Here is a 25,455-nt window from a genome sequence, read left to right on the forward strand (position 1 = left end):
AGAGTGGGAATATTAGCCTTGGTTCCTGCTCCTGATCACTATCCAGTGACCCAGGGATAGAGAGTGGGAATATCAGCCTTGGTTCGTGCTCCTGATCACTATCCAGTGACCCAGGGATAGAGAGCGGGAATATTAGCCTTGGTTCCTGCTCCTGATCACTATCCAGTGACCCAGGAATAGTGAGCGGAAATATCAGGCAGGGTTCCTGCTCCTGATCACTATCCAGTGACCCAGGGATAGAGAGTGGGAATATCAGCCTTGGTTTCTGCTCCTGATCAATGATCAATGACCCAGGGATAGAGAGTGGGAATATCAGCCTTGGTTCCTGTTCCTGATCACTATCCAGTGACCCAGGAATAGAGAGCGGGAATATCAAGCAGGGTTCCTGCTCCTGGTCACTATCCAGTGACCCAGGGATTGAGAGCGGGAATATCAGCCTTGGTTCCTGCTCCTGATCACTATCCAGTCACCCAGGGATCGAGAGCGGGAATATCAGCCTTGGCTCCTGCTCCAGATCAATAATCAGTGACGCAGGGATAGAGAGTGGGAATATCAGGCAGGGTTCCTGCTCCTGATCACTATCCAGTGACCCAGGGATAGAGAGTGGGAATATCAGGCAGGGTTCCTGCTCCTGATCACTATCCAGTGACCCAGGGATAGAGAGCGGGAATATCAGCCTTGGTTGCTGCTCCTGATCACTGTCCAGTGACTCAGGGATAGAGAGTGGGAATATCAGCCTTGGTTCCTGCTCCTGATCACTATCCAGTGACCCATGAATAGAGAGCGGGAATATCAGGCAGGGTTCCTGCTCCTGATCACTATCCAGTGACCCAGGGATAGAGAGTGGGAATATCAGCCTTGGTTCCTGCTCCTGATCACTATCCAGTGACCCAGGAATAGAGAGCGGGAATATCAGGCAGGGTTCCTGCTCCTGATCACGATCCAGTGACCCATGGATTGAGAGCGGGAATATCAGCCTTGGTTCCTGCTCCTGATCACTATCCAGTCACCCAGGGATAGAGAGCGGGAATATCAGCCTTGGCTCCTGCTCCAGATCAATAATCAGTGACGCAGGGATAGAGAGCGGGAATATCAGCCTTGGTTCCTGCTCCTGATCACGAACCATTGACACAGGAATCGAGAGTGGGAATATCAGCCTTGGTTCCTGCTCCTGATCACGATCCAGTGACCCAGGGATAGAGAGTGGGAATATCAGGCAGAGTTCCTGCTCCTGATCACTATCCAGTGACCCAGGGATAGAGAGCGGGAATATCAACCTTGGTTCCTGCTCCTGATCAATAATCAGTGACCCAGGGATAGAGAGCGGGAATATCAGCCTTGGCTCCTGCTCCTGATCACTGTCCAGTGTCCCAGGTATAGAGATCGGGAATATCAGCCTTGGTTCCTGCTCCTGATCACTATCCAGTGACCCAGGGATAGAGAGTGGGAATATTAGCCTTGGTTCCTGCTCCTGATCACTATCCAGTGACCCAGGGATAGAGAGCAGGAATATCAGCCTTGGTTCCTGCTCCTGATCACTATCCAGTGACCCAGGAATAGAGAGCGGGAATATCAGGCAGGGTTCCTGCTCCTGATCACTATCCAGTGACCCAGGGATAGAGAGTGGGAATATCAGCCTTGGTTCCTGCTCCTGATCAATAATCAATGACCCAGGGATAGAGAGTGGGAATATCAGCCTTGGTTCCTGCTCCTGATCACCATCCAATGACCCAGGAATAGAGAGCGGGAATATCAGGCAGGGTTCCTGCTCCTGATCACTATCCAGTGACCCAGCGATTGAGAGCGGGAATATCAGCCTTGGTTCCTGCTCCTGATCACTATCCAGTCACCCAGGAATAGAGAGCGGGAATATCAGCCTTGGCTCCTGCTCCAGATCAATAATCAGTGACGCAGGGATAGAGAGTGGGAATATCCGCCTTGGTTCCTGCTCCTGATCACTATCCAATGACCCAGGGATAGAGAGTGGGAATATCAACCTTGGTTCCTGCTCCTGATCAATAATCAGTGACCCAGGGATAGAGAGCGGGAATATCAGCCTTGGCTCCTGCTCCTGATCACTGTCCAGTGTCCCAGGTATAGAGATCGGGAATATCAGCCTAGGTTCCTGCTCCTGATCAATAATCAGTGACCCTGGGATAGAGAGCGGGAATATCAGCCTTGGTTCCTGCTCCTGATCACTTTCGAGTGACCCAGGGATAGAGAGCGGGAATATCAGCCTTGGTTCGTGCTCGTGATCACTATCCAGTGACCCAGGGGTAGAGAGTGGGAATATTAGCCTTGGTTCCTGCTCCTGATCACTATCCAGTGACCCAGGGATAGAGAGTGGGAATATCAGCCTTGGTTCGTGCTCCTGATCACTATCCAGTGACCCAGGGATAGAGAGCGGGAATATCAGCCTTGGTTCCTGCTCCTGATCACTATCCAGTGACCCAGGAATAGTGAGCGGGAATATCAGGCAGGGTTCCTGCTCCTGATCACTATCCAGTGACCCAGGGATAGAGAGTGGGAATATCAGCCTTGGTTCCTGCTCCTGATCAATAATCAATGACCCAGGGATAGAGAGTGGGAATATCAGCCTTGGTTCCTGTTCCTGATCACTATCCAGTGACCCAGGAATAGAGAGCGGGAATATCAAGCAGGGTTCCTGCTCCTGATCACTATCCAGTGACCCAGGGATTGAGAGCGGGAATATCAGCCTTGGTTCCTGCTCCTGATCACTATCCAGTCACCCAGGGATAGAGAGCGGGAATATCAGCCTTGGCTCCTGCTCCAGATCAATAATCAGTGACGCAGGGATAGAGAGTCGGAATATCAGGCAGGGTTCCTGCTCCTGATCACTATCCAGTGACCCAGGGATAGAGAGCGGGAATATCAGCCTTGGTTCCTGCTCCTGATCACCATCCAGTGACCCAGGGATAGACAGTGGGAATATCAGGCAGGGTTCCTGCTCCTGATCACTATCCAGTGACCCAGGGATAGAGAGCGGGAATATCAGCCTTGGTTGCTGCTCCTGATCACTATCCAGTCACCCAGGGATAGAGAGTGGTGGGAATATCAGCCTTGGTTCCTGCTCCTGATCACTATCCAATGACCCAGGGATAGAGAGTGGCAATATCAGCCTTGGCTCCTGCTCCTGATCACTATCCAGTGACCCAGGGAAAGAGAGCGGGAATATCAGCCTTGGTTCCTGCTCCTGATCACTATCCAGTGACCCAGGGAAAGAGAGCGGGAATATCAGCCTTGGTTCCTGCTCCTGATCACCATCCAGTGACCCAGGGATAGACAGTGGGAATATCAGGCAGGGTTCCTGCTCCTGATCACTATCCAGTGACCCAGGGATAGAGAGCGGGAATATCAGCCTTGGTTGCTGCTCCTGATCACTATCCAGTGACCCAGGGATAGAGAGTGGGAATATCAGCCTTGGTTCCTGCTCCTGATCACTATCCAATGACCCAGGGATAGAGAGCCGGAATATCAGCCTTGGTTCCTGCTCCTGCTCACTATCCAGTCATCCAGGGATCGAGAGCGGGAACAGCAGCCTTGGTTCCTGCTCCTGATCAACATCCAGTGACCCAGGGATAGAGAGCGGGAATATCCGGCAGTGTTCCTGCTCCTGAACAATAATCAGTGACCCAGGGATAGAGAGTGGGAATATCAGCCTTGGTTCCTGCTCCTGATCACCATCCGGTGGCCCAGGGATAGAGAGTGGGAATATCAGGCAGGGTTCCTGCTCCTGATCACAATCCAGTGACCCAGGGATAGAGAGTGGGAATATCAGCCTTGGTTCCTGCTCCTGATCACTATCCAGTGACCCAGGGATAGAGAGCGGGAATTTCAGCAGGGTTCCTGCTCCTGATCACTATCCAGTGACCCAGGGATAGAGAGTGGGAATATCAGCCTTTGGTTCCTGCTCCTGATCACGAACCATTGACACAGGAATCGAGAGTGGGAATATCAGCCTTGGTTCCTGCTCCTGATCACTATCCAGTGACCCAGGGATAGAGAGCGAGAATATCAACCTTGGTTCCTGCTCCTGATCAATAATCAGTGACCCAGGGATAGAGAGCGGGAATATCAGCCTTGGCTCCTGCTCCTGATCACTGTCCACTGTCCCAGGTATAGAGATCGGGAATATCAGCCTTGGTTCCTGCTCCTGATCACTATCCAGTGACCCAGGGATATAGAGTGGGAATATTAGCCTTGGTTCCTGCTCCTGATCACTGTCCAGTGACCCAGGGATAGAGAGCGGGAATATCAGCCTTGGTTCCTGCTCCTGATCACTATCCAGTGACTCAGGAATAGAGAGCGGGAATATCAGCCTTGGTTCCTGCTCTTGATCAATAATCAATGACCCAGGGATAGAGAGTGGGAATATCAGCTTTGGTTCCTGCTCCTGATCACGATCCAGTGACCCAGGGATAGAGAGTGGGAATATCAGGCAGGGTTCCTGCTCCTGATCACTATCCAGTGACCCAGGGATAGTGGGCGGGAATATCAGCCTTGGTTCCTGCTCCTGATCACTATCCATTCACCCAGGGATAGAGAGCGGGAATATCCGGCAGGGTTCCTGCTTCTGATCAATAATCAGTGACCCAGGGATAGAGAGTGGGAATATCAGCCTTGGATCCTGCTCCTGATCACTATCCAGTGACCCAGGGATAGAGAGTGCGAATATCAGCCTTGGTTCCTGCTCCTGATCACTATCCAGTGACCTCGGGATAGAGAGTGGGAATATCAGCCTTGGTTCCTGCTCCTGATCTCTATCCAGTGACCCAGGGATCGAGATTGGGAATATCAGCCTTGGTTCCTGCTCCTGATCACTATCCAGTGACCCAGGGATAGAGAGCGGGAATATCAGCCTTGGTTCCTGCTCCTGATCACTATCCAGTGACCCAGGGATAGAGAGCGGGAATATCCGGCAGGGTTCCTGCTCCTGATCAATAATCAGTGACCCAGGGATAGAGAGTGGGAATATCAGCCTTGGTTCCTGCTCCTGATCAACATCTGGTGACCCAGGGAGAGAGAGTGGGAATATCAGGCAGGGTTCCTGCTCCTGATCACTATCCAGTGACCTTGGGATAGAGAGTGGGAATATCAGCCTTGGTTCCGGCTCCTGATCACCATCCAGTGACCCAGGGATAGAGAGCGGGAATATCAGCCTTGGTTCCTGCTCCTGATCACTATCCAGTGACCCAGGGATAGAGAGCGGGAATATCAGCCTTGGTTCCTGCTCCTGATCACCATCCAGTGACCCAAGGATAGACAGTGGGAATATCAGGCAGGGTGCCTGCTCCTGATCACTATCCAGTGACCCAGGGATAGAGAGCTGGAATATCAGGCAGGGTTCCTGCTCCTGATCACTATCCATTCACCCAGGGATAGAGAGCGGGAATATCCGGCAGGGTTCCTGCTTCTGATCAATAATCAGTGACCCAGGGATAGAGAGTGGGAATATCAGCATTGGTTCCTGCTCCTGATCACTATCCAGTGACCCAGGGATAGAGAGTGGGAATATCAGCCTTGGTTCCTGCTCCTGATCACTATCCAGTGACCCAGGGATCGAGATTGGGAATATCAGCCTTGGTTCCTGCTCCTGATCACTATCCAGTGACCCAGGGATAGAGAGCGGGAATATCAGCCTTGGTTCCTGTTCCTGATCACCATCCAGTGACCCAGGGAAAGACAGTGGGAATATCAGGCAGGGTTCCTGCTCCTGATCACTATCCAGTGACCCAGGGATAGAGAGCGGGAATATCAGCCTTGGTTGCTGCTCCTGATCACGATCCAGTGACCCAAGAATAGAGAGTGGGAATATCAGCCTTGGCTCCTGCTCCTGATCACTATCCAGTCACCCAGGGATAGAGAGCGGGAATATCAGCCTTGGTTCCTGCTCCTGATCACTATCCAATGACCCAGGGATAGAGAGTGGGAATATCAGCCTTGGCTCCTGCTCCTGATCACTATCCAGTGACCCAGGGAAAGAGAGCGGGAATATCAGCCTTGGTTCCTGCTCCTGATCACTATCCAGTGACCCAGGGATTGAGAGTGGGAATATCAGCCTTGGTTCCTGCTCCTGATCACTATCCAGTGACCCAGGGATAGAGAGCGGGAATATCAGCCATGGTTCCTGCTCCTGATCAATAATCAGTGACCCAGGGATAGAGAGTGGGAATATCAGCCTTGGTTCCTGCTCCTGATCACCATCCGGTGACCCAGGGAGAGAGAGTGGGAATATCAGGCAGGGTTCCTGCTCCTGATCACTATCCAGTGACCTTGGGATAGAGAGTGGGAATATCAGCCTTGGTTCCTGCTCCTGATCACCATCCAGTGACCCAGGGATAGAGAGCGGGAATATCAGCCTTGGTTCCTGCTCCTGATCACCATCCAGTGACCCAGGGATAGACAGTGGGAATATCAGGCAGGGTGCCTGCTCCTGATCACTATCCAGTGACCCAGGGATAGAGAGCTGGAATATCAGGCAGGGTTCCTGCTCCTGATCACTATCCAGTCACCCAGGGATAGAGAGCGGGAATATCAGCCTTGGTTCCTGCTCCTGATCACTATCCAGTGACCCAGGGATAGAGAGCGGGAATATCAGCCTTGGTTCCTGCTCCTGATCACGATCCAGTGACCCAGGGATAGAGAGCGGGAATATCAGCCTTGGTTCCTGCTCCTGATCACTATCCAGTGACCCAGGGATAGAGAGCGGGAATATCAGCCTTGGTTCCTGCTCCTGATCACTATCCAGTGACCCAGGGATAGAGAGCGGGAATATCAGCCTTGGTTCCTGCTCCTGATCACTATCCAGTGACCCAGGGATAGAGAGTGGGAATATCAGCCTTGGTTCCTGCTCCTGATCACTATCCAGTGACCCAGGGATAGAGAGTGGAATATCAGCCTTGGTTCCTGCTCCTGATCACTATCCAGTGACCCAGGGATAGAGAGCGGGAATATCAGCCTTGGTTCCTGCTCCTGATCACTATCCAGTGACCCAGGGATAGAGAGCGGGAATATCAGCCTTGGTTCCTGCTCCTGATCACTATCCAGTGACCCAGGGATAGAGAGTGGGAATATCAGCCTTGGTTCCTGCTCCTGATCACTATCCAGTGACCCAGGGATAGAGAGTGGGAATATCAGCCTTGGTTCCTGCTCCTGATCACTATCCAGTGACCCAGGGATAGAGAGTGGGAATATCAGCCTTGGTTCCTGCTCCTGATCACTGTCCAGTGACCCAGGGATAGAGAGTGGGAATATCAGCCTTGGTTCCTGCTCCTGATCACTATCCAGTGACCCAGGGATAGAGAGTGGGAATATCAGCCTTGGTTCCTGCTCCTGATCACTGTCCAGTCACCCAGGGATAGAGAGTGGGAATATCAGCCTTGGTTCCTGCTCCTGATCACGATCCAGTGAGCTCTGCTGGAAATCGTCAGTGGATGTTGGACAATGACACGATCTTAATTATTCCTGTTAACTATTGGATACAGATTGAATTGAGCTGAGAGTATTCGGGCTGGTTCAAGTGAAGCACTCTTCAATTAGCTGCTCTCTGAGAGCTCTGCTATCGAGGGGCGCTGTTGGTCGATGCCGCTCCTGCTCTTCCTCCTCCTCGTGCTCCTCTTCCTCCTCCCCCTGCACCTCTTGCTGCCCAGGTGGTCGTTAGGGTTTGTGCCTCATGATGGCCAAGTTATGGAACGTACAGCAGATGCCCACAAATATGGACACCCAGTCAGGGCTGCACTGAAAAACTTCTCCAGAACGTTCCATGCAGCGGAAGCATTACTTGACCTCGCCAATTATCTACTCGATGACCTTTCTGGTGGTGGCCTGGCCATTGTTGTATGCCAGCTTTGCAGCTGTTCCCTGGTTCTTCATAGGAGTCATGAGCCAAGTCTGAAGGGGACAACACTTGCGCCCAGTAGCCTGTAACCTGACAGCCTGGCTGGAATAAAGGTGGCACAGAGGACTGGTGCAAGATGAATGAGTCATGACTGCTGCCAGGAAACCGGGCACAGGCCTGAATGATGCGCTCGTTGCCTGTGGTCACAAACCAGCTGGACGTTGAGGGGGTGGAATCACTTTCGATTGATAAAGATGCCAGGCTGGTTAAGGGGAGCACATGAGGCAATGGAGGTGTAGTCTATGGCACCTTGGACCATGGGGAAGCCTGCAATGTGGGCGAAGCTTAGTGCTCTTTCATCCTGCTTTGCTCTGTCATGGGAAAGTTATGTGGGTGTTCCTCCTGGTGTAGAGCCTCGGTGATCTCCCTGATACACCGATGAACTGCAAATTGTGAGACGCCGCTGATGTCACCAGCTGCAGCCTGGAAGGAGCCCGTGGTTTTACAGTTAAAGGCCGCGGTGACCTTGACAGCCACAGGCAGTGTTGGCCATGCCCTGGTGCGAGGCTCGAGTTGTGGTTGCAGCAGGTGACAGAGCTCGGTGACAGCCTCCTTTGTGAAGCGAAGGCGCCTCAGATATTGCTCCTCACAGAAGTTGAGGTCGGAGAAGTGCTCCTTGAAGACCCACCGTGGGTATGGCCTCCTCTACAGTGCCCTTCACCTCCGTATCCAGTGAGCTGCTCCTGCTCTCTCCTGTCTTCCTTGCTGCTCCCCATCGCCCTCCAGCCCCAAGGACAGCCCTACCAGACCACCCATGACTGCAGTTTAACTATTGTGAAGGAAGCGAAAAACAGTCCAGCACCAGCAAAACAGCAGTCGGAGTTCGGTTTCAGAGTAAGAAAACAGGCCAAAAATGCCCAGAAGTTAACCAGCAGCCTGAAATGACAAACCAGAAACGAACCTGTATGCAGTGTATTAATGCTTTAAATAGCACTGCTGAAGGGTCCTTCCTGCCTGTTCGTGCCACAAATTGCTGAGTGAGTTTATTGTGCGGCGAGTCAGGTGTTGGGGCAGCCCAATCTCCGAAAGGTGTCCGACAACAAGCGGAGGACCCTTATCGAAATATTTTAATTAGTGAACCAGTGACGCTGGAGGGAAGTGACGAATGGCCCAGTTAGAATAAAATATGAAGTAAATTATAATAAATTGAGCAAGTGAATATATAACACAAAAATAATATTATTTAAATGGTGCATGTTAAAAAAGTGCATGAATTTAATAAAAGTTAATACCAGTTGCTGTTAAAGTGAATGAGGGGTCACAATTGTAAGGAAGGGAGAGTGAAAGGCTTTCACTTCCTTATCCATGAGTTTAATTATGATCACAGAACCTTCTGGGGGACCTGCAGGGAAAGGAGAGGGTGGATCCGGTCAGGCAGTTCCCCGACCAGACGGTCGATGCTATTTGGCAGGAAGTCTCGTCATGGGAACTGACCAACAGGCACCAGGATATACCCTGGATGGTGGTGAGAATGTCCCTCACAGTGCGGTCCTTCCAATACACACAGAACCTCAGCATCACCACGAGCTGCCCTCGGGGCTGCGGCGGGGACGAGACCATCATCCACCTCCTGATGGACTGCCACTTCACGCAGAAGGTGTGGAGAGAGATGCTTTGGTAGATGTCCCGATTCATCCCAAAGAGTTCGATAACACAGGACGCTGTGCTCTACGGGCTGTTCCCCGGGATACACAACCACAACCAGACAACCAGACAGATATCAACTGCTGCTGGAAGACCATCGAGTCGGTGAAGGAGGCCCTTTGGTCCGCCCGAAACCCTCTGGTCTTCCAGCTGAAGGAGCTGTCCACGACCGGGTGTTGCCGAGTGGCACACCCCAAGGTCCAGGAGTACATGCTGTGGGACGCACTGAAGTGAGGTGTGACCTATGCAAAGGCTCTATGGGGAAAGGCCGCCATGTAAAGTCATCCCACCTTGTAATGTACAGAATGTATTAGGAGATATGTACTGTGACTTCAATTGTAATAACAGGATCGTAGTGTGTACGATCTGCATTTAATTGCCTCTCCTTTAAAATCCTCATTCTCTACCGCCCACCCAAGTCCCACACCAAGTTTCCCACCGAGATATCTTCACTGCTTTCCTCCCTCAGCCTCTGCACCGAGCAACTTCTCATCCTCGATCATTTCAACATCCATCTCAACTGATCATGCCGTCTCTCCTCTGATCTCACTGCCCTCCTTTCCTCCCTTAATCTCTCCCTCCATATAAACTCCCCTCCCCTGCTTGCAACCATCCAGACTACATCCCGGGGCCTTTTGGTCAGTTCTGGCGTCAAGACGTTCGGCCAAATGTCATCATTGGTGACCGTGCCTTCAGTTGCCTCGGCCCTAAGCTCTGGAATTCCCTCCCTAAACCTCTCTGCCTCTCTACCTCTCTCGCCTCCTTTAAAACACTCCTTAAAACCTACCACTTTGACAAAGCTTTTGGTCACCTGTCCATATACTTCCTTCTGTGCCTTGGTGTCAAATTTTGTTTGATAATCGCTCCTGTGAAGCACCTTGGGAAGTTTCACTCCATTAAAGGCCCAATATAAATGCAAGTTGTTATTGTTGTATTGGTTTGAACTGTGTTGCTTGAAATTTCATTTCTCTTTTTACATTGAACTGTATGTATCCGTAAATTTTATGAAATAAAATATAAATTGACATTGAAAAAATGCTTAATTATTGATCACGAGCAAAGAAGGAGCTGGAGAGAGAAGAGAGGGTGTGAGTGACTCCATAATTGTGAGCTACTCAAAGGCATCTCGGTCTAAGAATTCAATAGTCGATCTGTTACTTCGAGGTTTCCCCTGAAGGAGGGCGGGGGGAGAGTGAAACTTTCCTGCAGCCCCTGCAATGGTGGAGCAAGTCCTTATTCCATCTCTCTGTTGCAAAATTTAATATTTGGCCCCCAGATAGGGGACATCACATGGTAATTTGTTAAGAATGTTACACTTGATCTTAACCAAAAGCCAAGAAATTATAATTTGTAAACTCCCTCCTGCTCTGATCTGTCTGCCCCCCTTCTTAAGATTTTTTTGTGGCCCATTGTGAAGCCAGATTTAGTTCTCTGACCATTTATTTCTGCTCAGTTAATGGGCCTGATGTCTGCTTTTGTTTAATGGGCTGGAGTCGGAGGAGGGGTCATGGTGTTGGCCCATCTCTGTACCTGAAACCTGTCTGTGTCAGCAGGAGGGCTGGAGACAACAATACCCACTCACACCCAAACTGAGGAAAAGACAAGACACACAGTGCTGGGAGCGGATGAAACAGCAGCATTTTAGGTTCTACCTGGATTTTACGCAGGCAAGAGATGATTGAACGAGTTAAATGTTTCTCCTTTAGAAACCACGACTGATGGCAGAAAGAATACAGAGCGCTGATCTGTCACAGAGCACTCACAAGTAGAGGCCGGCCAAGCGTATTGCCAGGAGGAGTCTGGAAGCTACAGTAAGCACAAGAAACCAGGACGTAACACTGAAAGGGCAAAAAAAAGGATACCAGCTGGGAGAGATAAAGGGGTCAGAGTGCAAAGGCTGTGACACACGCTCAGGTAAGCTCACTATTTTGTAGTTCATATCAAAAGTTTTGTGACAGACTTTTTTACAGTATGGATAGTTTTCACTTTTCTAGCAGCTAGGATAAGCCTGTTCCCTTCGTAGAGCGTCACGTCACACCTCTGATTGGTACTGGCCTCGGTTTTTCCGATTGCACCCCAGGGGCAGTAACTCATTTGTACGACACTGATTTAAAGGGACTGCTTCTATTTTGGAACTCCACACTCCATCCAAAGCACTGTCTCAACCTCGCACAGCTGAACATAACTTAAAGGGTATGAAAGACCCCCCACATCCCCCGCCACCAGCGGTATTTAAAGGGATCATGCAGGAGTTACAGATTAGTTGCTGGATTATTTGTTTGGGCTGCTGGTGCATTTGAACGTGCCTCCTGTGTTGCTCTTGCACTGTCTCTGGGAACGGTGCGTCCAGATATTAAAAATGCTGAACAGATTTTTGGAGCCTGGATTATGACTCAGAATGCTGATATATTGCAACTGGGGTGTTGTTTGTTTTCTCCTGGTCTGGATGAGTGCCATTCCCTTTCTTCCTTTTCCCTCTTGCAGTTTTACCTTGGAGGGAAAGACGTCAGTCTCAGGTCACTTTTCAGGAAGCTGCAAGCCTGTGTATTGGGACGTGCCACCTTCCACAGACTTGGTCTCCTGACCTGAAGCATTTAACTCCAGTTGTTGTGTGAAAAATTACTGCAGTTTTAAAATTGCAGTTCCAGAATTAATTGTTTCCAAATCAGACATTTCCCGAAACAGAGAGCGCGAGAGACACAATGTTAACGGTTGGCAACGTTTAAACTGCCACAAGTGAGAGGCGAAATAACTTCACGTTGCTGACTTTAAAAAAGCAAGCAGACAGTGTGTGTGTTTGGAGAGAGTGCACTGTGAATGGCCACATTGAAAGCTGTGAGATTAAACTGTGCTCCCAACTGAGTGTTAAGGTGAGTAAAAGGCACTGGTTTGGGTGGAGCATTGCGCTCAGGATGAGAGATTTTCTTGATGGTGCCAATTAATCTGCACCTGAAAATCATCCCCTGACCAGGATTCGAACCCAGGTCTCAACAAGGATTTATAAATGTTACATCCTAACCACTGGACCACCAGGGGCATTGCCATCAATCCCCTGGAAACAGATACATGAGGCTGAACACATGGCTCCCTACAGGAGCAGCAGTGTCACCAGCAGAGGGCTTGAGTTGCCATTTCCACTTTGACAGTCAGTCTTTTCACAGTCAGTGAAATGGGAAACGTCTCTTCAGGAGGTTATCGCTTCTCGGCTTCGGGACCGAATGATAAATTGATTTTTGGAACAGAGAGATGGAACGAGAGATTGCTCCGTCCACTCCGCGCATCGACCTGGTACAGCAGTGCTTCCAGGATCGGTGCAGCTCCCTTCGTGGAGATTCGAAAAACAAAAACAGATTTTGTTTCTTTTTTGGACCATATGTTATTACTGTAGTCAATATTGTTATAAAAGAAGGAAAACTTTTTACAGCTGCTTGACCATGCTCTCCTTTCCTTCGTAGGTTGATGCTCGCTACGCGTTGTTCCTCGCCCGGCCGTTGCGCCATGTTGCCAACGCCGCTGACGCCACTTTCACTCCTGCTCAGCAAGGGAAGCAGCCACCATTGTGTTTTTCTTCCCGTATCTGTCCATGGGGACTTGGCCTATATTTCAGGGTGAGGCCTGACCACGTTTCCCGCTCGACAGCTAAGCTGGAGGTTGCCCCCTGTTGGATTTCCGTGCGACTGCAGGCACGGGCGCCTCTATTGGAAAAGGATGGGTGGGTGGGTGGATGGGGGTTGGTGGTGTTGGGCACATGCACCCCGCCCTGCCCGCCACGCCTGCTGCAGTCTATTGCCCATGCCACCCTGCCTGTCTCCTACGACTTATTGCCGGGAACCAGCCTTAGCAAACCCCAGACTTTACTTGGCAGCTGCAGGACCGATTCTGCGCTCCATTGAGATCCTGCGCGCCCGTTGATTAAGCACCCGAAAATGCAAAAGCTGTGATCGTGTTACCTCAGCCAAAGGGAAGGGGGGTGTTACGCAGATGGCTTTTCAACTTGGTTAGATGTCCTGGCAAAAAATGTTCTCTTGCTCAAAGTCTGCCGGCCACTCTTCACACCTAAGCTCAGTCACCCAACACCATTTTGAAGAAGTAGAGAGAGTCCGAGGAAGAATGGAGCAGGAGCGGGAGTTTACCGGTTATCGCTTCTCGGCCTTTTGGTTCAGATCAAGTGTAGTTTCTGTTCTTATCAGTTTAATGTCTGATACGTCCCCTATCTGGGGACCGAATATTAAATTGCTTTTTGGAACAGGGAGATGGAACGAGAGCTTGCTCCGTCCACTCCGCGCATCGACCTGGTATCGCAGTGCTTCCAGGATCGGTGCAGCTCCCTTCGGGGAGATTCAAAAAACAAAAAGCAGATTTTGTTTCTTTTTTGGACCATATGTTATTACTGTAGTCAATATTGTTGGAAAAGACGGAAAACTTTTTACAGCTGCTTGACCATGCTCTCCTTTCCTTCGTAGGTTGATGCTCGCTATGCGTTGTTTCTCACCCGGCCGGTGCGCCATGTTGCCAACGCCGCTGACGCCACTTTCACTCCTGCTCAGCTAGGTAAGCAGCCACCATTGTGTTTTTCTTCCCGTATCTGTCCATGGGGACTTGGCCTATATTTCAGGGTGAGGCCTCACCACGTTTCCCGCTCGACAGCTAAGCTGGAGGTTGCCCCCTGTTGGATTTCCGTGCGACTGCAGGCACGGGCGCCTCCATTGGAAAAAGATGGGTGGGTGGGTGGATGGGGGTTGGTGGTGTTGGGCACATGCACCCCGCCCTGCCCGCCACGCCTGCTGCAGTCTATTCCCATGCCACCCTGCCTGTCTTCTATGACTTATTGCCGGGAACCAGCCTTAGGAAACCCCAGACTTTACTTGGCAGCTGCAGGACTGATTCCGCGCTCCATTGACTTGGTCTCCTCACCTGAAACATTTAACTCCAGTTGTTGTGTGAAAAATTACTGCAGTTTTAAACTGGCAGTTCCAGAATTAATTGTTTCCAAGTCAGACATTTCCCGAAACAGAGAGCGCGAGAGAGACACAATGTTAAAGGTTGGCAATGTTTAAACTGCCACAAGTGAGAGGCGAAATATCCTCACGTTGCTGACTTTAAAAAAGCGAGCAGACAGTGTGTGTGTTTGGAGAGAGTGCACTGTGAATGGCCACATTGGAAGCTGTGCCATTTCCACTTTGACAGTCTTTTCACAGTCAGTGATGGTGCCAATTAATCTGCACCAGAAAATCATCCCCTGACTGGGTTCAAACCCAGGACGACAAATGAGTTTTAAATATTGCATCCTAACCACCAGACCACCAGGGGAGTTACCATCAATCCCCTGGAAACATATACATAAGGCTGAACACATGGCTCCCTACAGTAGCAGCAGTGGCACCAGCAGAGGGCTTGAGTTGCCATTTCCACTTTGAGAGACTTTTCGCAGACAGTGAAATGGGAAACATCCATTCAGGAAGTTATTGCTTCTCGGCCTTTTTGCTCAGATCCAGTGTAGTTTCTGTTCTTATCAGTTTAATATCTGATACGTCCCCTATCTGTGGACCGAATATTAAATTGATTTTTGGAACAGGGAGATGTAACAAGAGCTTGCTCCGTCCACTCCGCGCATCGACCTGGTATAGCAGTGCTTCCAGGATCGGTGCAGCTCCCCTCGGGGAGATTCGAAAAACAAAAACAGATTTTGTTTCTTTTTTGGACCATATGTTATTACTGTAGTCAATATTGTTATAAAAGAAGGAAAACTTTTTCCAGCTGCTTGACCATGCTCTCCTTTCCTTCGTAGCTTGATGCTCGCTACGCGTTGTTCCTCGCCCGGCCGGTGCGCCATGTTGCCAACGCCGCTGACGCCACTTTCACTCCTGCTCAGCAAGGTAAGCAGCCACCATTGTGTTTTTCTTCCCGTATCTGTCCATGGGGACTTGTCCTATATTTCAGGGTGAGGCCTCACCACGTTTCCCGCTCGACAGCTAAGCTGGAGGTTGCCCCCTGTTGGATTTCCGTGCGACTGCAGGCACGGCCGCCTCCATTGGAAAAGGATGGGTGGGTGGGTGGGTGGGTGGGGGTTGGTGGTGTTGGGCACATGCACCCCGCCCTGCCCGCCACGCCTGCTGCAGTCTATTGCCCATGCCACCCTGCCTGTCTCCTACGACTTATTGCCGGGAACCAGCCTTAGCAAACCCCAGACTTTACTTGGCAGCTGCAGGACCGATTCTGCGCTCCATTGAGATCCTGCGCGCCCGTTGATTAAGCACCCGAAAATGCAAAAGCTGTGATCGTGTTACCTCAGCCAAAGGGAAGGGGGGTGTTACGGAGATGGCTTTTCATCTTGGTTAGATGTCCTGGCAAAAAATGTTCTCTTGCTCAAAGTCTGCCGGCCACTCTTCACACCTAAGCTCAGTCACCCAACACCATTTTGAAGAAGTAGAGAGAGTCCGAGGAAGAATGGAGCAGGAGCGGGAGTTTACCGGTTATCGCTTCTCGGCCTTTTGGCTCAGATCAAGTGTAGTTTCTGTTCTTATCAGTTTAATATCTGATACGTCCCCTCTCTGGGGACCAAATATTAGGTGCAGGGAGGATGTTCCCGATGGCTGGGGAGTCCAGAACCAGGGGTCACAGTCTCAGGATACGGGGTATGCCATTTAGAACCGAGAGGAGGAGAAATTTCTTCACTCAGAGTGTGGTGAACCTGTGGAATTCTCTGCCACAGAAGGCAGTGGAGGCCAAGTCATTGGATGTATTCAAGAAGGAGATAGATATATTTCTTCATGCTAAAGGGATCAAGGGAGATGGGGAAAAAGCGGGAACAGGGTACTGAGTTAGACGATCAGCCATGATCATTTTGAATGGCCTACTCTTGCTCCTATTTTCTATGTTTCTCTGTTCTCTATGTCCCGGTTCATCCCAAACAGTCCGATAACACAGGACGCTGTGCTCTACGGGCTGTTCCCCGGGACGCACACAGAGGCAGATATCAACTGCTGCTGGAAGACCATCATGTCGGTGAAGAAGGCCCTTTGGTCCACCCGAGACCTGCTGGTCTTCCAGCTGAAGGAGCTGTCCAGGATTGAGTGTTGCCGAGTGGCACATTCCAAGATCCAGGAGTACGTGCTGCGGGACGCACTGAGGCGAGGTGCGACCTACGCAAAAGCTCTACGGGGAAAGGCACCGTGGAAGGCCACCCCACCTTGTATTGTACAGAATGTATTAGAAGATTTGGATTGTGACTTCAATTGTAATAACGGGGTCGTAGTGTGTACGATCTGCATTTAATTGCCTCTCCTTTAAAATCCTCATTCTCTACCGCCCACCCAAGTCCCACACAAAGTTTCTCACTGAGATATCTTCACTGATTTCCTCCCTCAGCCTCTGCACCGAGCGACTTCTCATCCTTGATGATTTCAACGTCCATCTCAACTCATCATGCTCTCTCTCCTCTGAGTTCACTGCCCTCATTTCCTCCCTTAATCTCTCCCCTCCCATTCTCACTGCCATTCAGGCAACATCCCGGGCCCTGTTGGTCAGTTCTGGCGACAAGACGTTCGGCCAAATGTCATCATTGGTGACCGTGCCTTCAGTTGCCTCGGCCCTAAGCTCTGGAATTCCCTCCCTAAACCTCTCTGCCTCTCTACCTCTCTCGCCTCCTTTAAAACACTCCTTAAAACCTACCACTTTGACCAAGCTTTTGGTCACCTGTCCATATACTTCCTTCTGTGCCTTGGTGTCAAATTTTGTTTGATAATCGCTCCTGTGAAGCACCTTGGGAAGTTTCACTCCATTAAAGGCCCTATATAAATGCAAGTTGTTATTGTTGTATTGGTTTGAACTGTATTGCTTGAAATTTCATTTCTCTTTTTACATTGAACTGTGTGTATCCGTAAATTTTATGAAATAAAATATAAATTGACATTGAAAAAATGCTTAATTATTGATCACGAGCAAAGAAGGAGCTGGAGAGAGAAGAGAGGGTGTGAGTGACTCCATAATTGTGAGCTACTCAAAGGCATCTCGGTCTAAGAATTCAATAGTCGATCTGTTACTTCGAGGTTTCCCCTGAAGGAGGGCGGGGGGAGAGTGAAACTTTCCTGCAGCCCCTGCAATGGTGGAGCAAGTCCTTATTCCATCTCTGTGTTGCAAAATTTAATATTTGGCCCCCAGATAGGGGACATCACATGGTAATTTGTTAAGAATGTTACACTTGATCTTAACCAAAAGCCAAGAAATTATAATTTGTAAACTCCCTCCTGCTCTGATCTGTCTGCCCCCCTTCTTAAGATTTTTTTGTGGCCCATTGTGAAGCCAGATTTAGTTCTCTGACCATTTATTTCTGCTCGGTTAATGGGCCTGATGTCTGCTTTTGTTTAATGGGCTGGAGTCGGGGGAGGGGTCATGGTGTTGGCCCATCTCTGTACCTGAAACCTGTCTGTGTCAGCAGGAGGGCTGGAGACAACAATACCCACTCACACCCAAACTGAGGAAAAGACAAGACACACAGTGCTGGGAGCGGATGAAACAGCAGCATTTTAGGTTCTACCTGGATTTTACGCAGGCAAGAGATGATTGAACGAGTTAAATGTTTCTCCTTTAGAAACCACGACTGATGGCAGAAAGAATACAGAGCGCTGATCTGTCACAGAGCACTCACAAGTAGAGGCCGGCTAAGCGTATTGCCAGGAGGAGTCTGGAAGCTACAGTAAGCACAAGAAACCAGGACGTAACACTGAAAGGGCAAAAAAAAGGAGACCAGCTGGGAGAGATAAAGGGGTCAGAGGGCAAAGGCTGTGACACACGCTCAGGTAAGCTCACTATTTTGTATTTCAAGTCAAAAGTTTTGTGACAGACTTTTTGACAGTATGGATAGTTTTCACTTTTCGAGCAGCTAGGATAAGCCTGTTCCCTTCCTCGAGCGTCACGTCACACCCCTGCATGGTGGTTTCCTTCTGCCCTCCCTCGCCATTTACCTTGGCAGCCGCACACGGACTGATTGTAGTTTGAAATGACGATAAAAAGAAAGGAGAGAGGAAATCAGCACAGGCTGGCAGTCACTGTGCTGTGCACGGATGGAGTTTTGTTCCCAAGTTTAGCTTGTGAACAACTGTGGGTTGGGGTTGAAAAATTCTAAAATTTTGAAGAAAATAATCTTTAAGAAGGAAGGGAAAAGATTCAAAAGAAATCTCATCTCGAGCAATTGCCCAAACAACAATGGTGTAAACACTTTAAGATAACTGCTTGACAAACTGCAGAGGAAGCTGCAGACATTCCCACCTCTATTCTTTTTGTGATTATAATCATTCACTGGCAGCGGTTGCTAAGGAGATGCTGGCTGAGCTGTGCTGTATTTTGGAGCGACTGGCCTCGGCTTTCCGATTGCACCCCGGGGGCAGTAACTCATTTGTACGACACTGATTTAAAGGGACTGCTTCTATTTTGGAACTCCACACTCCATCCAAAGCACTGTCTCAACCTCGCACAGCTGAACATAACTTAAAGGGCATGAAAGACCCCCCACATCCCCCGCCACCAGCGGTATTTAAAGGGATCATGCAGGAGTTACAGATTAGTTGCTGGATTATTTGTTTGGGCTGCTGGTGCATTTGAACGTGCCTCCTGTGTTGCTCTTGCACTGTCTCTGGGAACGGTGCGCCCAGATATTAAAAATGCTGAACAGATTTTTGGAGCCTGTATTATTACTCAGAATGCTGATATATTGCAACTGGGGTGTTTTTTGTTTTCTCCTGGTCTGGATGAGTGCCACTCCCTTTCTTCCTTTTCCCTCTTGCAGTTTTACCTTGGAGGGAAAGACGTCAGTCTCAGGTCACTTTTCAGGAAGCTGCAAGCCTGTGTATTGGGACGTGCCACTTTCCACAGACTTGGTCTCCTGATCTGCAGCATTTCACTCCAGTTGTTGTGTGAAAAATTACTGCAGTTTTAAACTGGCAGTTCCAGAATTAATTGTTTCCAAATCAGACATTTCCCGAAACAGAGAGAGCGAGAGACACAACGTTAACGGTTGGCAACGTTTAAACTGCCACAATTGAGAGGCGAAATAACTTCACGTTGCTGACTTTAAAAAAGCAAGCAGACAGTGTGTGTGTTTGGAGAGAGTGCACTGTGAATGGCCACATTGAAAGCTGTGAGATTAAACTGTGCTCCCAACTGAGTGTTCAGGTGAGTAAAAGGCACTGGTTTGGGTGGAGCATTGCGCTCAGGATGAGAGATTTTCTTGACGGTGCCAATTAATCTGCACCAGAAAATCATCCCCTGACTGGGTTCAAACCCAGGACGACAAATGAGTTTTAAATATTGCATCCTAACCACTAGACCACCAGGGGAGTTACCATCAATCCCCTGGAAACAGATACATGAGGCTGAACACATGGCTCCCTACAGTAGCAGCAGTGTCACCAGCAGAGGGCTTGAGTTGCCATTTCCACTTTGAGAGACTTTTCACAGACAGTGAAATGGGAAACATCCATTCAGGAAGTTATCGCTTCTCGGCCTTTTTGCTCAGATCCAGTGTAGTTTCTGTTCTTATCAGTTTAATATCTGATACGTCCCCTATCTGGGGACCGAATATTAAATTGATTTTTGGAACAGAGAGATGGAACGAGAGCTTGCTCCGTCCACTCCGCGCATCGACCTGGTATAGCAGTGCTTCCAGGATCGGTGCAGCTCCCTTCGGGGAGATTCGAAAAACAAAAAGCAGATTTAGTTTCTTTTTTGGACCATATGTTATTACTGTAGTCAATATTGTTATAAAAGAAGGAAAACTTTTTACAGCTGCTTGACCATGCTCTCCATTCCTTCGGAGGTTGATGCTCGCTCCGCGTTGTTCCTCGCCCGGCCGGTGTGCCATGTTGCCAACGCCACTGACGCCACTTTCACTCCTGCTCAGCAAGGTAAGCAGCCACCATTGTGTTTTTCTTCCCGTATCTGTCCATGGGGACTTGGCCTATATTTCAGGGTGAGGCCTCACCACGTTTCCCGCTCGACAGCTAAGCTGGAGGTTGCCCCCTGTTGGATTTCCGTGCGACTGCAGGCACGGGCGCCTCCATTGGAAAAGGATGGGTGGGTGGGTGGATGGGGGTTGGTGGTGTTGGGCACATGCACCCCGCCCTGCCCACCACGCCTGCTGCAGTCTATTGCCCATGCCACCCTGCCTGTCTCCTACGACTTATTGCCGGGAACCAGCCTTAGCAAACCCCAGACTTTACTTGGCAGCTGCAGGACCGATTCTGCGCTCCATTGAGATCCTGCGCGCCCGTTGATTAAGCACCCGAAAATGCAAAAGCTGTGATCGTGTTACCTCAGCCAAAGGGAAGGGGGGTGTTACGGAGATGGCTTTTCATCTTGGTTAGATGTCCTGGCAAAAAATGTTCTCTTGCTCAAAGTCTGCCGGCCACTCTTCACACCTAAGCTCAGTCACCCAACACCATTTTGAAGAAGTAGAGAGAGTCCGAGGAAGAATGGAGCAGGAGCGGGAGTTTACCGGTTATCGCTTCTCGGCCTTTTGGCTCAGATCAAGTGTAGTTTCTGTTCTTATCAGTTTAATATCTGATACGTCCCCTCTCTGGGGACCAAATATTAGGTGCAGGGAGGATGTTCCCGATGGCTGGGGAGTCCAGAACCAGGGGTCACAGTCTCAGGATACGGGGTATGCCATTTAGAACCGAGAGGAGGAGAAATTTCTTCACTCAGAGGGTGGTGAACCTGTGGAATTCTCTGCCACAGAAGGCAGTGGAGGCCAAGTCATTGGATGTATTCAAGAAGGAGATAGATATATTTCTTCATGCTAAAGGGATCAAGGGATATGGGGAAAAAGCGGGAACAGGGTACTGAGTTAGACGATCAGCCATGATCATTTTGAATGGCCTACTCTTGCTCCTATTTTCTATGTTTCTCTGTTCTCTATGTCCCGGTTCATCCCAAACAGTCCGATAACAAAGGACGCTGTGCTCTACGGGCTGTTCCCCGGGACGCACACAGAGGCAGATATCAACTGCTGCTGGAAGACCATCATGTCGGTGAAGAAGGCCCTTTGGTCCACCCGAGACCTGCTGGTCTTCCAGCTGAAGGAGCTGTCCAGGATTGAGTGTTGCCGAGTGGCACATTCCAAGATCCAGGAGTACGTGCTGCGGGACGCACTGAGGCGAGGTGCGACCTACGCAAAAGCTCTACGGGGAAAGGCACCGTGGAAGGCCACCCCACCTTGTATTGTACAGAATGTATTAGAAGATTTGGATTGTGACTTCAATTGTAATAACGGGATCGTAGTGTGTACGATCTGCATTTAATTGCCTCTCCTTTAAAATCCTCATTCTCTACCGCCCACCCAAGTCCCACACAAAGTTTCTCACTGAGATATCTTCACTGATTTCCTCCCTCAGCCTCTGCACCGAGCGACTTCTCATCCTTGATGATTTCAACGTCCATCTCAACTCATCATGCTCTCTCTCCTCTGAGTTCACTGCCCTCATTTCCTCCCTTAATCTCTCCCCTCCCATTCTCACTGCCATTCAGGCTACATCCCGGGCCCTGTTGGTCAGTTCTGGCGACAAGACGTTCGGCCAAATGTCATCATTGGTGACCGTGCCTTCAGTTGCCTCGGCCCTAAGCTCTGGAATTCCCTCCCTAAACCTCTCTGCCTCTCTACCTCTCTCGCCTCCTTTAAAACACTCCTTAAAACCTACCACTTTGACCAAGCTTTTAGTTACCTGTCCTAATATCTCCTTATGTGTCCCAGTGTCAAATTTTGTTTGATAATCGCTCCTGTGAAGCACCTTGGGAAGTTTCACTCCATTAAAGGCCCAATATAAATGCAAGTTGTTATTGTTGTATTGGTTTGAACTGTATTGCTTGAAATTTCATTTCTCTTTTTACATTGAACTGTGTGTATCCGTAAATTTTATGAAATAAAATATAAATTGACATTGAAAAAATGCTTAATTAATGATCACGAGCAAAGAAGGAGCTGGAGAGAGAAGAGAGGGTGTGAGTGACTCCATAATTGTGAGCTACTCAAAGGCATCTCGGTCTAAGAATTCAATAGTCGATCTGTTACTTCGAGGTTTCCCCTGAAGGAGGGCGGGGGGAGAGTGAAACTTTCCTGCAGCCCCTGCAATGGTGGAGCAAGTCCTTATTCCATCTCTGTGTTGCAAAATTTAATATTTGGCCCCCAGATAGGGGACATCACATGGTAATTTGTTAAGAATGTTACACTTGATCTTAACCAAAAGCCAAGAAATTATAATTTGTAAACTCCCTCCTGCTCTGATCTGTCTGCCCCCCTTCTTAAGATTTTTTTGTGGCCCATTGTGAAGCCAGATTTAGTTCTCTGACCATTTATTTCTGCTCAGTTAATGGGCCTGATGTCTGCTTTTGTTTAATGGGCTGGAGTCGGGGGAGGGGTCATGGTGTTGGCCCATCTCTGTACCTGAAACCTGTCTGTGTCAGCAAGGAGGGCTGGAGACAACAATACCCACTCACACCCAAACTGAGGAAAAGACAAGACACACAGTGCTGGGAGCGGATGAAACAGCAGCATTTTAGGTTCTACCTGGATTTTACGCAGGCAAGAGATGATTGAACGAGTTAAATGTTTCTCCTTGAGAAACCACGACTGATGGCAGAAAGAATACAGAGCACTGATCTGTCACAGAGCACTCACAAGTAGAGGCCGGCCAAGCGTATTGCCAGGAGGAGTCTGGAAGCTACAGTAAGCACAAGAAACCAGGACGTAACACTGAAAGGGCAAAAAAAAGGAGACCAGCTGGGAGAGATAAAGGGGTCAGAGGGCAAAGGCTGTGACACACGCTCAGGTAAGCTCACTATTTTGTATTTCAAGTCAAAAGTTTTGTGACAGACTTTTTTACAGTATGGATAGTTTTCACTTTTCTAGCAGCTAGGATAAGCCTGTTCCCTTCCTCGAGCATCACGTCACACCTCTGATTGGTACTGGCCTCGGTTTTTCCGATTGCACCCCGGGGGCAGTAACTCATTTGTACGACACTGATTTAAAGGGACTGCTTCTATTTTGGAACTCCACACTCCATCCAAAGCACTGTCTCAACCTCGCACAGCTGAACATAACTTAAAGGGCATGAAAGACCCCCCACATCCCCCGCCACCAGCGGTATTTAAAGGGATCATGCAGGAGTTACAGATTAGTTGCTGGATTATTTGTTTGGGCTGCTGGTGCATTTGAACGTGCCTCCTGTGTTGCTCTTGCACTGTCTCTGGGAACGGTGCGCCCAGATATTAAAAATGCTGAACAGATTTTTGGAGCCTGGATTATTACTCAGAATGCTGATATATTGCAACTGGGGTGTTGTTTGTTTTCTCCTGGTCTGGATGAGTGCCACTCCCTTTCTTCCTTTTCCCTCTTGCAGTTTTACCTTGGAGGGAAAGACGTCAGTCTCAGGTCACTTTTCAGGAAGCTGCAAGCCTGTGTATTGGGACATGCCACTTTCCACAGACTTGGTCTCCTGACCTGAAGCATTTAACTCCAGTTGTTGTGTGAAAAATTACTGCAGTTTTAAAATTGCAGTTCCAGAATTAATTGTTTCCAAATCAGACATTTCCTGAAACAGAGAGTGCGAGAGACACAATGTTAACGGTTGGCAACGTTTAAACTGCCACAAGTGAGAGGCAAAATAACTTCACGTTGCTGACTTTAAAAAAGCAAGCAGACAGTGTGTGTGTTTGGAGAGAGTGCACTGTGAATGGCCACATTGAAAGCTGTGAGATTAAACTGTGCTCCCAACTGAGTGTTAAGGTGAGTAAAAGGCACTGGTTTGGGTGGAGCATTGCGCTCAGGATGAGAGATTTTCTTGATGGTGCCAATTCATCTGCACCAGAAAATCATCCCCTGACCGGGATTTGAACCCGGGTCTCAACAAGAATTTATAAATGTAACATCCTAACCACTGGACCACCAGGGGCATTGCAATCAATCCCCTGGAAACAGATACATGAGGCTGAACACATGGCTCCCTACAGTAGCAGCAGTGTCACCAGCAGAGGGCTTGAGTTGCCATTTCCACTTTGACAGTCAGTCTTTTCACAGTCAATCAAATGGCAAACGTCTATTCAGGAGGTTATCGCTTCTCGGCTTCGGGACCGAATGATAAATTGATTTTTGGAACAGAGAGATGGACCGAGAGCTTGCTCCGTCCACTCCGCGCATCGACCTGGTATAGCAGTGCTTCCAGGATCGGTGCAGCTCCCTTCGGGGAGATTCGAAAAACAAAAACAGATTTTGTTTCTTTTTTGGACCATATGTTATTACTGTGGTCAATATTGTTATAAAAGAAGGAAAACTTTTTACAGCTGCTTGACCATGCTCTCCTTTCCTTCGTAGGTTGATGCTCGCTACGCGTTGTTCCTCGCCCGGCCGGTGCGCCATGTTGCCAACGCCGCTGACGCCACTTTCACTCCTGCTCAGCAAGGTAAGCAGCCACCATTGTGTTTTTCTTCCCGTATCTGTCCATGGGGACTTGGCCTATATTTCAGGGTGAGGCCTCACCACGTTTCCCGCTCGACAGCTAAGCTGGAGGTTGCCCCCTGTTGGATTTCCGTGCGACTGCAGGCACGGGCGCCTCTATTGGAAAAGGATGGGTGGGTGGATGGGGGTTGGTGGTGTTGGGCACATGCACCCCGCCCTGCCCGCCACGCCTGCTGCAGTCTATTCCCATGCCACCCTGCCTGTCTCCTACGACTTATTGCCGGGAACCAGCCTTAGCAAACCCCAGACTTTACTTGGCAGCTGCAGGACCGATTCTGCGCTCCATTGAGATCCTGCGCGCCCGTTGATTAAGCACCCGAAAATGCAAAAGCTGTGATCGTGTTACCTCAGCCAAAGGGAAGGGGGGTGTTACGGAGATGGCTTTTCA

The 25,455-nt window shown here is 49.5% G+C and overlaps 5 non-coding genes and 6 pseudogenes across 5 annotated transcripts; 6 read left to right on the forward strand and 5 right to left on the reverse strand.

Annotated features, from left to right (window-relative positions):
• Window positions 1–10,734: 10,734 nt before the first annotated feature.
• Window positions 10,735–10,907, reverse strand: LOC137330547 (U2 spliceosomal RNA; annotated as a pseudogene).
• Window positions 10,908–12,521: 1,614 nt separating this feature from the next.
• trnai-uau (transfer RNA isoleucine (anticodon UAU)) lies at window positions 12,522–12,598 on the reverse strand. The gene is given in 2 exon segments: window positions 12,522–12,556; window positions 12,562–12,598. It is a non-coding gene; the product is annotated as a tRNA-Ile (tRNA).
• A 1,102-nt stretch (window positions 12,599–13,700) lies between these two features.
• Window positions 13,701–13,891, forward strand: LOC137328225 (U2 spliceosomal RNA). The gene has a single exon (XR_010964709.1). It is a non-coding gene; the product is annotated as a U2 spliceosomal RNA (small nuclear RNA).
• A 1,135-nt stretch (window positions 13,892–15,026) lies between these two features.
• Window positions 15,027–15,217, forward strand: LOC137328274 (U2 spliceosomal RNA). Its single transcript, XR_010964756.1, has one exon. It is a non-coding gene; the product is annotated as a U2 spliceosomal RNA (small nuclear RNA).
• An 820-nt stretch (window positions 15,218–16,037) lies between these two features.
• LOC137328958 (U2 spliceosomal RNA) lies at window positions 16,038–16,149 on the forward strand (annotated as a pseudogene).
• Window positions 16,150–17,618: 1,469 nt separating this feature from the next.
• LOC137330604 (U2 spliceosomal RNA) lies at window positions 17,619–17,791 on the reverse strand (annotated as a pseudogene).
• Window positions 17,792–20,050: 2,259 nt separating this feature from the next.
• On the forward strand, window positions 20,051–20,241 carry LOC137328266 (U2 spliceosomal RNA). The gene has a single exon (XR_010964748.1). It is a non-coding gene; the product is annotated as a U2 spliceosomal RNA (small nuclear RNA).
• An 817-nt stretch (window positions 20,242–21,058) lies between these two features.
• LOC137328959 (U2 spliceosomal RNA) lies at window positions 21,059–21,170 on the forward strand (annotated as a pseudogene).
• A 1,469-nt stretch (window positions 21,171–22,639) lies between these two features.
• On the reverse strand, window positions 22,640–22,812 carry LOC137330605 (U2 spliceosomal RNA; annotated as a pseudogene).
• A 1,615-nt stretch (window positions 22,813–24,427) lies between these two features.
• Window positions 24,428–24,504, reverse strand: trnai-uau (transfer RNA isoleucine (anticodon UAU)). The gene is given in 2 exon segments: window positions 24,428–24,462; window positions 24,468–24,504. It is a non-coding gene; the product is annotated as a tRNA-Ile (tRNA).
• Window positions 24,505–24,662: 158 nt separating this feature from the next.
• On the forward strand, window positions 24,663–24,790 carry LOC137330563 (U2 spliceosomal RNA; annotated as a pseudogene).
• The last annotated feature ends 665 nt before the right edge of the window (window positions 24,791–25,455 follow it).

Source organism: Heptranchias perlo, chromosome 12 (genome assembly GCF_035084215.1).
Source record: "Heptranchias perlo isolate sHepPer1 chromosome 12, sHepPer1.hap1, whole genome shotgun sequence".
NCBI classification, from domain to species: Eukaryota; Metazoa; Chordata; class Chondrichthyes; order Hexanchiformes; family Hexanchidae; genus Heptranchias; species Heptranchias perlo.